The 12,790-nt window shown below is 46.8% G+C and overlaps 1 protein-coding gene across 1 annotated transcript in view; it reads left to right on the forward strand.

Annotated features, from left to right (window-relative positions):
- The first annotated feature begins 2,624 nt into the window (after positions 1–2,624).
- The window catches only part of LOC132390964 (protocadherin-16-like), a 491,141-nt gene continuing 480,975 nt past the window's right edge, over positions 2,625–12,790 (forward strand). Inside the window, exon 1 of the mRNA XM_059963494.1 lies at positions 2,625–2,838. The gene's annotated coding sequence lies outside the window, so the exon portion shown is untranslated. The remainder of the gene's footprint in view (positions 2,839–12,790) is intronic.

A 12,790-nucleotide genomic window follows, 5' to 3' on the forward strand; every position in this document is an offset into this window, starting at 1 on the left:
CTCCCCTCCCTCTCCCCACCATTCCCTTCCTCCCCTCTCTCTCCCCACCATTCCCTCCCTCCTTATCCCCACACCATTCCCTCCCTCCTTATCCCCACACCATTCCCTCCCTCCCTCTCCCCACTACATTACCCCCACCCTCTCCTCACTTAATTCCTTCCCTCCCTCCCTCTTCCCACACTAATCCCTACCCTCCCTTACTCACACCATTCCCTCCCTCCTATCTCTCCCTCTCCCCCCAGTATTCTCTCCCTCTCCCCACCGTTCCCTTCCTCAATCTTCTCTCCTGCTCATAATTCCGTTCCTCCCCTCCCCATACCATTCCCTCCCTCCCTCTCCCCACACAATTCCTTCCCTCCCTCACCCCACTCCATTACCTCCCCTCCCTCTCCCCACACCATTCCCTCCCCACATCCTCTCCACATTATTCCCTACCTCCCTTTCCACACAGTATTCCCTACCTTCACCCTCTACTCACACCATTCCCTCCCTCCCCCTCCCTCTTCCCACACTATTCCCTCACACACTCTACTCTCACCCTCTCCTCACATCCTCTCCACACACTCTCTGCTCACAACATTCCCTCCCTCCCCTCCCCTTTATCTCCCCACCATTCCCTTCTTCCTTCTCCCCAGTCTATTCCCTCCCCTCACTCTCCCCATTCCATTCCCTCCCTTCCCTCTACCCACACCATTTCCTACCCTCCCTCTGTCCACACCATTCCCCCATTCCCTCTCCCCACACAATCCCTCCCTCCCTCTCTACACTCTATTCCCTCCTTCCCTCTCCCCAGTCTATTCCCTCCCCTCACTCTCCCCATTCCATTCCCTCCCTTCCCTCTACCCACACCATTTCCTACCCTCCCTCTGTCCACACCATTCCCCCATTCCCTCTCCCCACACAATCCCTTCCTCCCTCTCCCCACACCATTCCCTTCTTTCCTCTCCTCCCCTTCCTCTTCCCACAATTCTCTTCCTCCCTCTCCTCCACTCCCTCTCCCCACACTATTCCCACCCTCCCTTCATCTCCTCACATCAGTCCCTCCCTCCCACCAACTCTCCTCACACCATTTCCTCCCCTCCCTCTCCCCACACCATTCCCCCCTCCCTCTCCCCACACCATTCCCCCCTCCCTATCCCCACACCATTCCCCCCTCCCTCTCCCCACACCAATCCCTTCCTCCCTCTCCCCACACCATTCCCTCCCTCCCTATCCCCACACTATTCCCACTCTCCCCTCCCTCTCCCCACCATTCTCTTCCTCCCTCTCCCCACACATTCCCTTCCTTTTCCCCTGCCTCTCCCCACACCAATCTCTTCCTCCCTCTCCCCATCATTCCCTCCACCCTCTCCCGACACTACTCCCACCCTCCCTCACTCTCCTCACACCATTCTTTCCCTCCCACCCTCTCCTCAAACCATTCCCTCCCTCTCCTCACACCATTCCCTCCCTTTCCCCACCATTCCCATCCTCCCTCTCCTGCCCTTCCTCTCACACATATTCCCTTCCTCCAACTGCTTCCCTCCCTCTCCCCACATGATTCCCTTCCTTCCTCTCCTTTCCTCTCTCCCCCACACCTTCCTCCCCCCCACTCCCCACTCAATTCCCCTCCCTCTCCCCACACCATTCCCTTCCTCCTTCTCCTCCCCTCCCTCTCCCTACACCATTCCCTTCCTCCTTCTCCTCCCCTCCCTCTCCCCACACCAATCCCTTCCTCCTTCTCCTCCCCTCCCTCTCCCCACACCAATCCCTTCCTCCTTCTCCTCCCCTCCCTCTCTCCACACCCCTCCCTCCCTTTCCTCACACCATTCCCTCCCTCCCCTCCTTCTCCCCACCATTCTCTTCCTCCCTCTCCCCACACCATCCCTTCCTTCTTCTCCTTCCTGTCCCCACACCATCCCTTCCCCTCCCTCCCCCCACACCATTCCCATCCTCCCTCTCCTGCCCTCCCTTTCACCACATATTCCCTTCCTCCAACTGCTTCCCTCCCTCCCCACACGATTCCCTTCCTTCCTCTCCTTCCCTCCCTCCCCACACCATTTCCTCCCTTCCACTCCCCACTCAATTCCCTCCCCTCCCTCTCCCCACACCATTCCCTTCCTCCTTCTCCTCCCCTCCCCACACCATTCCCTTCCTCCTTCTCCTCCCCTCCCTCTCCCCACACCAATCCCTTCCTCCTTCTCCTCCCCTCCCTCTCCCCACACCCCTCCCTCCCTCCCTCCGTTTCCTCACACCATTCCCTCCCTCCCCACACCATTCCCTTCCTCCCTCTCCCCACACATTCCCTCTCCACACATTCCCTTCCTTCTTCTCCTCCCTGTCCCCACACCATCCCTTCCCCTCCCTCCCCCCACACCATTCCCTTGCTCCCTCTCCCTCCCATCATCCCCTCCCCTCCAACTCCCCACACCATACCCTCCCTCTGCTCCCCTCTCCTCTCTCTCCCCACCATTCCCTTTCTGCCTCTCCTCCCTTCCCCACACCATTCTCTCCCTCTCTCCCCTTTATTCTCCCTTCGTCTCTCCCCTTTATTATCCCTCCCCCTCTTCCCCTTTGATCATCCATCTCTCTCTCCCCTCACTCCCCCCATCGCGTTTCCACCCCTCCCCCTTCTTTCCGTTTACTCCTTTTTCCTCTTGGGTTGGGGTCTGTCTGAGTCCCATCGGGGGCGGGGAGTGGGCCGGACGGAGTTGACGCGTTTGTGGCCCCGGCGCTGCTTGTGTCTCCGCTCGGCAGCGGGATGTGAGTCCGACCCAGTGGAGGCAGCTCCCGGGGAACCGCTGCGTTTCTCAACGAACGGCTCGGCGGCATCTCGCGGAGAAAGGTGGCCGGATTTGGGTGAGTGAGCAGAGGGCGTAGGCACGGAAGGAAGAGGGGTCGAGAGGAGAACGGGGAGCGGGAGAAGAACGGGAAAATGGGGAATGAGCAAGAAGGCAGAGAGATTGAAAGGGAGAAGGTGAGAGGAAGGAATGGAGAGGTGCGGCGGAGGAGAGGAGACAGGGAAAGTATCAGGAAAATGGGGAGAGTGAACACAAAAGAGTGGAAGAGAAAGGAAGACGACGGGGCAGGGTTCAGAACGAGGGAGATTAGTGGAAAACGGGAGAGAGAGAGTTTCAGAGAACCGTGTCGTGGAATCTGCCGACTGGGAGATTAGGACCACCGCTCCTGCTTTGTCATGAATACCAATAAAGGGCGTAAATTCAAAGTTAGCGAAAAACGCCAAACTCCAAATTGTAAAACGTGAAAGACGAACAGAAGCAGCTATAGTCCCGAACATTAAATGCAGATGGTGACATATTGATAGAAGATGTTAATGAGATGTAGATGTCATTGGCGAAGATAGCTGGTGTTGTTCCCGAGCTGTTTTCTGGAGTTGCCACAGTGCCATTAGGTTGAGAATTCCAGCATTATGATCCAGCGAAGGGAAGGTCCAAGTAAGGATGGTGTGTGGCTTGGGGGAGAGTCTGATGTCCCCCTGCACTTACCACCATGGTACTTTGATAGCTCGTGCAGGTTATGTATGGGTTGCTGTCAAAACCTTCCTGGTATTTCTAGACGATATTGGTGGCGGAGGAATGAGAGTTTATGATGGGGGAATAGGCTGCTTTGTTTGGAGAGTAGAGTGATTTTGGAGATATGTTAAAGAGTGTTCCATCATCCTTACCATGCCTCGCAGATGTTGGAAAAGAATATTACCTTGAGTCATTCAGAAAGTCATAGATCACCGAAACAGGCCTTTCGGCCCTACTTGTTTATGCTAACATGATCTTTGTCCACAGTTTGCCACCCAAACCAGTATAATTTGCCCACATTTGATCCTTATCACTCAAAACCAGAGGTTCTCAACCTTTTTTAGGCTATGGAGCCCTAACATTAATTGAGGTGAACTCCAGGTTTGGACCCTACCATTAAGCAAGGCGTCCGTGGACCCCAGGTTGAGATCCTACCATGAACTGAGGTGTCCATAAACCAGAGGCTAAGATCCTAACATTAACTGAAGGGTGAACCCCAGGTTGGGTCTGTACCAATAATTGAGGAATACTTGGAATCCCAGTCAGGAACTCCTGCTCCAGACCTTCCAGGAACCTGTCCAAATGTCATCTTCTTATAGGTTGGGGATCTCATAATAAACTAATTGGCCTCTGAGCTATTTTGATATAGTAGGTCCAGTTCAGTTTCTGATCAATGGTTATCTCCACCAGGTTAATGGATGTGAACCAGTATTAGAGATCTGAGGTTTACAAGGAGATGATGGGTGTAACATGAATGTAAGGAAGGACAAGCCAATGATTGGGTACAAATGCAGACAGAACAAAGAGTTGAATCGTACCATAGAAGCAAAATTCAAAAGGCGAAGAATGCAGGACTACAGGTGCTGTATTTAAATGCACGTAGTATTCAGAATAACTTGCGGTGCAATTCGAGATTGGTTGGTATGACTGAAAGAAGGCCATAGTTGGGAGCTTAACAGAAAAGGGATATAGTACCATAAGAACACACACAAAATGCTGGTGGAACACAGCAGGCCAGGCAGCATCTTTAAGGAGAAGCACTGTTGTCGTTTCGGGCCGAGACCCTTCGTCAGGACTAACTGAAAGGAAAGATAGTAAGAGGTTTGAAAGTAGTGGGGGGAGGGGAAAATGCAAAATGATAGGAGAAGACTGGAGGGGGTGGGATGAAGCTAAGAGCTGAAAAGGTGATTGGCGAAAGTGATACAGAGCTGGAGAAGGGAAAGGATCATGGGATGAGAGGCCTCGGGAGAAAGAAAGGGGGAGGGAGGGAAGCACCAGAGGGAGATGGAGAACAGGCAGAGTGATGGGCAGAGAGAGAGAGAAAAAAAACAAACAACTAAATATGTCAGGGGTGGGGTAAGAAGGGGAGGAGGGGCATTAACGGAAGTTAGAGAAGTCAATGTTCATGCCATCAGGTTGGAGGCTACCCAGCTGGTATATAAGGTGTTGTTCCTCTAACGTGAGTTTGGATTCATTTTGGCAGTAGAGGAGGCCGTGGATAGACATATCAGAATGGGAATGGGAAGTGGAATTAAAATGTGTGGCTACTGGGAGATCCTGCTTTCTCTGGTGGACCGAGCATAGGTGTTCAGTGAAACGGTCTCCCAGTCTGCGTAATACCATACCAATACCATAAGATTTAGGAGGATGAGCAGGCCATTCAGCCCATCAAACTTGCTCCGCCATTCAATCATGGGCTGATCCAATTCTTCCTGTCATTCCCACTCCCCTGTCTTCTCCCCGTACCCTTTGATGCCCTGGCTAATCAAGAACCTATCTAACTCTGCCTTAAATACACCCAATGATTTGGCCTCCATAGCCGCTCATGGCCACAGATTTACCACCCTCTGACTAAAGTAAGTTCTCTGCACCACTGTTCTAAATGTACGTCCTTCAATCCCGAAGTCGTGCCCTCTTGTCCTAGACTCCTCTACCATGGGAAATAACTTTGCCATATCTAATCTGTTCAGGCCTTTTAACATTTGGAATGTTTCAATGAGATCCACCCCCCCCCCCCCCATTCTCCTGAACTCCAGGGAATACAGCCCAAGAGCTATCAGACGTCCTCATATGGTAACCCTTTCATTCCTGGAATCATTCTCGGAACCCTAGAACCTTCTCTGAACCCTCTCCAATGTCAGTATATCCTTTCTAAAATAAGGAGCCCAAAGCTGCACACGATATTCCATGTGTGGTCTCACAAGTGCCTTATAGAGTCTCAACATCACATCCCTGCTCTTATATTCTATACCTCTAGAAATGAATGCTAACATTGCCAACACACAATCCTCATACAAACTCTTCTCCCTCCTGCCACCTGGCAAAAGGTACCGAAGCATTTGGGCTCACACGACCAGACTGTACAACAGTTTCTTCCCCCAAGCCATCAGACTCCTCAATACCCAGAGTCTAGACTGACATCTACATCATATATTATTATATTGAAATTTGTCCTCGACTGTACCTTTTGTCTTTTTTTATTATTTAATTATTTATTGTACTGCCCTGCACTGTTTTGTGCATCTTATGTAGTCCTGTGTAGGTCTGTAGTCTAGTGTCGTTCTTGTGTTGTTTTACGTGGTCTAGTGTAGCCTTGAGTTGTCTCACATAGTCTATGGAGGAATGTTGTTTCATTTTTACTGTGTACTGTATCAGCAATTTATGGTCAAAATGACAATAAAAAGCAACTTGACTTGACTTGAACATTGCATTCACCTGCTGCACCACCGACTCACCCTGGAGGTTAACCTTTAGGGCTCCCAAGTCCCTTTGCGTTTCTGTGTTTTGAATTCTCTCCCTATCTAAATAATAGTCTACCCATTTATTTCCTCCACCAAAGTACATGACCATACACTTTCCGACATTGTATTTCATCTACCACTAATTTGCCCATTCCCCTAAATGATCTAAGTCTCTCTGCAGGCTCTCTGTTTCCACAACACTATCCGCTCCTCCACCTATCTTTGTATCATTGGCAAATTTAGCCACAAATCCATTAACCCATAGTCCGAATCATTGATATACATTGTAAAAAGCAGCGGGCCAAACACCGACCCCTGTGGAACTCCACTAGTAACCAGTAGCCAGCTAGAATAGGATCCCTTTATTCCCACTCTGTTCTCTGCCAATCAGTCAATACTCCACTCATGCTAGTAACTTCCCTTTAATTCCATGGGCTCTTATTTTGTTAAGCAGCCTCATGTGCGGCACCTTGTCAAAGACCTTCTGAAAATCCAAGCACACCACATCTATGGCATCTCCTTTGTCTACCCTGCTTGTAATTTCCTCAAAAAATTACAAGCAGGGTAGGTGAGTCAGGCAGGAGTTTCCTTTCAGGAAACCATGCTGGCTTTGGCCTATCTTGTCACATGTCTTCAGGTATTCTGTAATCCCCAACAAGTGATTCCAACAATTTCCCAACCACTGATACAGTTTGTTTGGAAAGAACAGGTAGAAAGGCAAAGGTGGTGGTGTGGCTCTGTTAGTAAGAGATGAAAATACATCTTTAGAAAGAGGTGACTTAGGGTCAGAGAATATTGAATCTTTGTGGGTGGAGTTGAGAAACTGTAAGGGTAAAAAAAGTATGGGAATCATATATAGGCCTCCAAATAGTAGCCAAGATGTGGGGTTGAGATTGCAAAGGGAGTTGGAAAAGGCATCTAATAAGGATAATGTCACAATTGTAATGGATGACTTCAATATTTTACTTTACTTTATTGTCACCAAACAATTGATACTAGAGCGTACAATTATCACTGTGATATTTGATTCTGCGCTTTGCGCTCCCTGAAGTACAAATCGAAGTAAATATAAAAATTTAAATTATAAATCATAATTAGAAAATAGAAAAGAGAAAGTAAGGTAGTGCAAGTCAGGTCCGGATATTTGGAAGGTACAGCCCAGATCCAGGTCAGGGGATTATGTAAGGGGATTGGAGAAATCAGTTTGGTGTCGGATGGCAAGAGAGAAAATTTGTTGAATTTTACAAGATTGCTTTTTAGAGCAGCTTGTGCTTGAGCCTACTCTGGGAAAGGCTATCTTAGATTGGGTGTTGTGCAATAATGCAGATCTTATTAAAGAGCTTAACGTAAAGGGACAATTACATTACGAGGCAGATCATAATAAGATTGAATTCATACTGCAATTTGAGAGGATGAAGCGTAAGTCACGTGTATCAGTATCACAATGGGATAAAGGGAATTACAGAGGCATGAGAGAGGAGCTTACCCAGGTGGATTGGAGGAGGATACTGGCAGGGATGATGTCAGAGCAGAGGTGGCTGAAGTTTCTGGGAATAGTTCACAAGCCACAAGATAAATATGTCCCACAGAAGTTGTTGTTTTCAAATAGCATGAGTAGGCAACCGTGGCTGACAAGAGAAGTTAAAGACTGCATAAAAGCCAAGGAAAGAACATTTAAGTTAGCAAAAGTGAGTGGGAAGTCAGAAGATAGGGAACTTTTTAAAATCCAACAAAAGACAACTAAAAAAGCAATAAGAAGGGAAAAAATGAAATATGAGAACAAACTAGCGAATAGTATTACACAGGATACTGCAAGATTTTTCAGTTATATAAAGAGTAAAAGGGAGGCGAGAGTTAATATTGGACCTCTGGAAAATGATGTTGGTGAGGTAGTAGTGGGGGACAAAGAAATAGCAGATGACCTTAATGAATACTTCGCATCAGTCTTCACTTTGGAAGACACTAGCAGCATGCCAGAAGTCTGTGAGTGTCAGGGAGCAGGAATGTGTGCCATTACTATTACAAAGACAAAAGTGCTAAGTAATCGCAAAGGTCTTAAGGTGGATAAGTCACCTGGGCCAGGTAAGCAATATCCCAGAGTCCTGAGAGAGGTTGCTGAATAAATGATAGATGCATTGGTCATGATCTTTAAAAAGAACAATAGAGTGGACTATTACCTAAATGGGGAGAAGTTTCATACTTCAGAGGGGGAGAGGGGCTTAGGAATCTTCGTGCAAGACTCCTAGAAGTGAGTCTTACAAGTTGAGTCTGTGGTAAAGAAGGCAAATGCAATGTTGACTTTTATTTCAAGGGAAATAGAACATAAAAGCAAGGAGATAATGCTGAGCCTTTATAAGACACTTATCAGGCTGCACTTGGAGTATTGTCCATAGTTTTGGGCCCCATATCTCAGAAATGATGTGTTGTCATTGAAGAGAGTCCAGGGGAGGTTCATGAGGATGAATCCAAGAACAAAAGGATTAACACAGGCTCAATAGGTACATTTAATGTCAGAGAAATATATACAATATACATCTTGAAATACTTTTTCTTTACAAACATTTACGAAAGCAGAGGAGTACCCCAAAGAATGAATGACAGTTAAACATTAGAACCCCAAAGCACCCCCCAGCACCCCTCTTCCACACACAAGCATCTGTAAGCCAAGGATCCTACCCCACCAGCAAAAAAGCATCAGTACCCTCCACCAAGCACTTAAGCGTGCAGCAAAGCATTGATAAAGACACAGCCTTGCAGTACCCCAGACACTGGTAATTCACCCGGTAATTCAACATATCACAGGCTACCTCTGTCCCTAATAAGGGAAAAAGAGGTTTCTCCATTTCACAGCACAAGGGGAGACATAAACAACTTGCTGATTTATGATGTTAAGAATCTGTTACACTGCATTTTCCCAGCTCTGCACCCAGAGAATTGGCTCTGGATACATGGCTCCTGACATTCTGTGTTCTCCTGCATCGAGAGCACCAGCCTTGAATCAACCCGTCTCCCAGAGCCACGAAAATCTGGCACCCTAAGGGCACGCTAGTCTTCCAGGCTGTGTCCTTGGCATATCAAAAAGGGCATCAAAGGGTATGGTGAGAAGGCATGTGTATGGGCTTGAATGGGATCTAGGATCAGCCATGATAGAATGGTGGAACAGACTCAATGGGTTGAAAGGCCTTAATTCTGCTCCTATCCTTTTGGTCTATGAATCTCTTGACTCTGGCATGGTCCCAGAGGACTGGAAAATTGCAAATGTCACTCCACTCTTTAAGAAGGGAAGAAGGCAAATGAAAGGATATTATAGTCCAGTTAGCCTAATCTCAATGGCTGGAAAAGTGTTGGTCTATTATTAAGGATGAAGTTTTGGGGTGCTTGGAGGCTAATAATAAGTCAAAGTCAGCATGATGTCTGTGAAGGGAAATCTTGCCTGACAAATCTATTAGAGTTCTTCAAGGAAGCAACAAGCAGGGTAGACAAAGGAGAGGTAGTGAATGTCACTTACTTCAATTTTCAAAAGGCATTTGATAAGGTGCCTCACATGAGGTTGCTTAACAAGATAAAATCCTGTGGCATTACAGGAAAGATACTGGCATGGATGGAGGAATAGCTTGACAGGTAGGAGGCAGCGAGTGGGAATAAAAGGGGCCTTTTCTGGTTGATTGCCAGTGACTAGTGGTGTTTGTCAGGAGTCAGTATTGGGACCGCTACTTTTCACAATTGTTTGTCAGTGTTTTAGAAACATAGAAACATAGAAAACCTACAGCACAATACAGGCCCTTCAGCCCACAAAGCTGTGCCTAACATGTCCTTACCTGAGAAATTACTTAGGGTTACCCATAGCCCTCAATTTTTCTCAGCTCCATATAACTGTCCAGGAATCTCTTAAAAGACCCTATCGTACCTGCCTCCACCACCGTCACTGACAGCCCATTCCACATACTCACCACTTTCTGTGTAAAAAAAAACTTACCCCAATATCTCCTTTGTACCTGCTTCTAAGTACCTTAAAAACTGTGCCCTCTCATGCTAGCCATTTCAGCCCTGGGAAAAAGCCCCTGATTATCCACACAATCAATGCCTTTCATCATCTTATACACCTCTGTCAGGTCACCTCTTATCCTCTGTCGCTCCAACCTATTTTCATAAGGAATGCTCCCAGGCAATATCCTTGTAGATCTCTTCTGCACCCTTTCTATAGTTTCCACATCCTTCCTGTAGTGAGGTGACCAGAACTGAGCACAGTACTCCAAGTGGGGTCTGACCAGGGTCCTATGTAGCTGCAACATTATTTCTCAACTCCCTGAGGGCATACAAGGAAGCAAAAATTAGTGGGAAGACAGAGGATTGGGAAGTTTTTAAAAGCTTACAAAAGGAAACTAAGAAGGTAATTAAGAGGGAAAAGATGAATTATGTAAGGAAGCTAGCAAATAATATCAAAGAGGATACTAAAAACTTTTTCAAGTACCGTATATAAAGAGTAAAAGACAGGTGAGAGTAGATATAGGACCGATAGAAAATGATGCTGGAGAAATTGTAATGGGAGAGAAGGAGATGGCGGAGGAACTGAACGAGTATTTTGCATAGGTCTTCACTGAGGAAGACATCGGCAGTATACCAGACACTCAGGGGTGTCAGGAAAGGGAAATGTGGGCAGTCACAATTATGATAGAGATGTGTATTTGGATTTTCAGAAGGCCTTTGACAAGGTGCCGCACATGAGGCTGCTAAACAAAGCAACAGTTGAGAGTTAAGGGGCAAAAGTTTAGGGGTAACACAAGGGGGGACTTCTTTACTCAGAGAGTGGTAGCTGTATGGAACGAGCTTCCAGTAGAAGTGGTAGAGGCAGGTTTGGTATTGTCATTTAAAGTAAAATTGGATAGGTATATGGATAGGAAGGGAATGGAGGGTTATGGGCTGAGTGTGGGTCAGTGGGACTAGGTGAGAGTAAGCATTCGACACGGACTAGAAGGGCCGAGATGGCCTGTTTCCGTGCTGTAATTGTTATATGGTTATAAAGTATAGCTGCTGTCTTGCCTTCTTTATAACTACATCGATATGTTGGGACCAGGTTAGATCCTCAGGGATCTTAACACCCAGGAACTTGCTCACTCTCTCCAATTCTGATCCCTCTTTGAGGATTGATATGTGTTCCTTCGTCTTATTCTTCCTGAAGTCCACAATCTGCACTTTCGTCTTACTGATGTTGAGTGCCAGGTTGTTGCTGTGACACCACTCCACTAGTTGGCATATCTCACTTCTGTATGCCCTCTCGTCACCACCTGAGATTCTACCAACAATCAGCAAATTCTAGCTATCAGTCTACATTATTCTACAATTCTATCAGCAAATTTATAGATGGTGTTTGGGCTATGCCTAGCCACACAGTCATGTGTATATAGAGAGTAGAGCATGGGCTAAGCACACACCCCTGAGGTGTGCCAGTGTTGATCATCAGTGAGGATACTATCACCAATCTGCACAGATTGTTTGTGCTCTTCCAGTTAGGAAGTCCTGCTTATCTCTGTTCTAAATGGACATTCCTCTATTTTGAAGCTGTGCCCTCTAGCCCTTGACATATAGGAAACATCCTCTCCACATCCACTCCATCTGGGCTTTTCTTGTTCAATTGGTTTCAATGCGATGCCCCGTCATCCTTCAAAACTCCAGTGAGTACAGGCCCAGAGCCATAAAACTCTCCTCAAATGTTAACACTTTCACTTCTGGCATCATTCTTATGAACCTTTTCGGGATCCCCTCCAATGCCAACACATTCTTTATTAGAAAAGGGGCCCAAAAGTGCTTACAATAGTCAATGTGCAATCTGACCAATGCTTTATAAAGCCTCAGTATCACATCCTTTCCATTGACGTTGACACGCAAGTTATAACTCTGAATAAAGAATGACTTATTTTGGCATTGACTCACAGAGGGAAAGGCGTGTCTAGTGGTGGGATTACATTGCAGTTTGTCTTTGTAGACCAAGTCCTATGTTGGTTTTACTTTCAAAAATGCATCATGTCATACTTAACTATATTGAAATCTATTTGTCTCTCCTTGGCACACTTACCTATCTTATCCAGATCCCCCTGTAATCTGCAATAATCTTCTTCACCATCAATGACACCTCCTAATTGTGCCATCTGCAAACCTGCAGATCAAGACGTACAAACACATCCAAACCATTTATATAAATAATGAATAACAAGGGTTCCAACACCAACCCTTGTAACACACTAGTAGACACTGACTTCCATTCTGAAAAACAACTCTCAACCACCACCCTCTGCTTCCTATCTCCCAGCAAACGAATGTAGGTTTGGTAGACGGAGTACAACATTTGTAAATTTGAGGTTATCCAGGGAGCCTATTGCTTCATTTGTAAAAATCGCTGACAACAGTTGAGTTCCTGCATTGAGAATATTGTATACATGGAGAGGGAGGGAGAGCAGCCAGATGTCTTGGTAAATATTGGTACCAATGACATTGGAAGGAAAGGCAAAGAGGTCATGAAAAGAGAGTTTAGAGAGCGAG

Source organism: Hypanus sabinus, chromosome 3 (assembly GCF_030144855.1).
Source record: "Hypanus sabinus isolate sHypSab1 chromosome 3, sHypSab1.hap1, whole genome shotgun sequence".
In the NCBI taxonomy this organism is placed as follows: domain Eukaryota; kingdom Metazoa; phylum Chordata; class Chondrichthyes; order Myliobatiformes; family Dasyatidae; genus Hypanus; species Hypanus sabinus.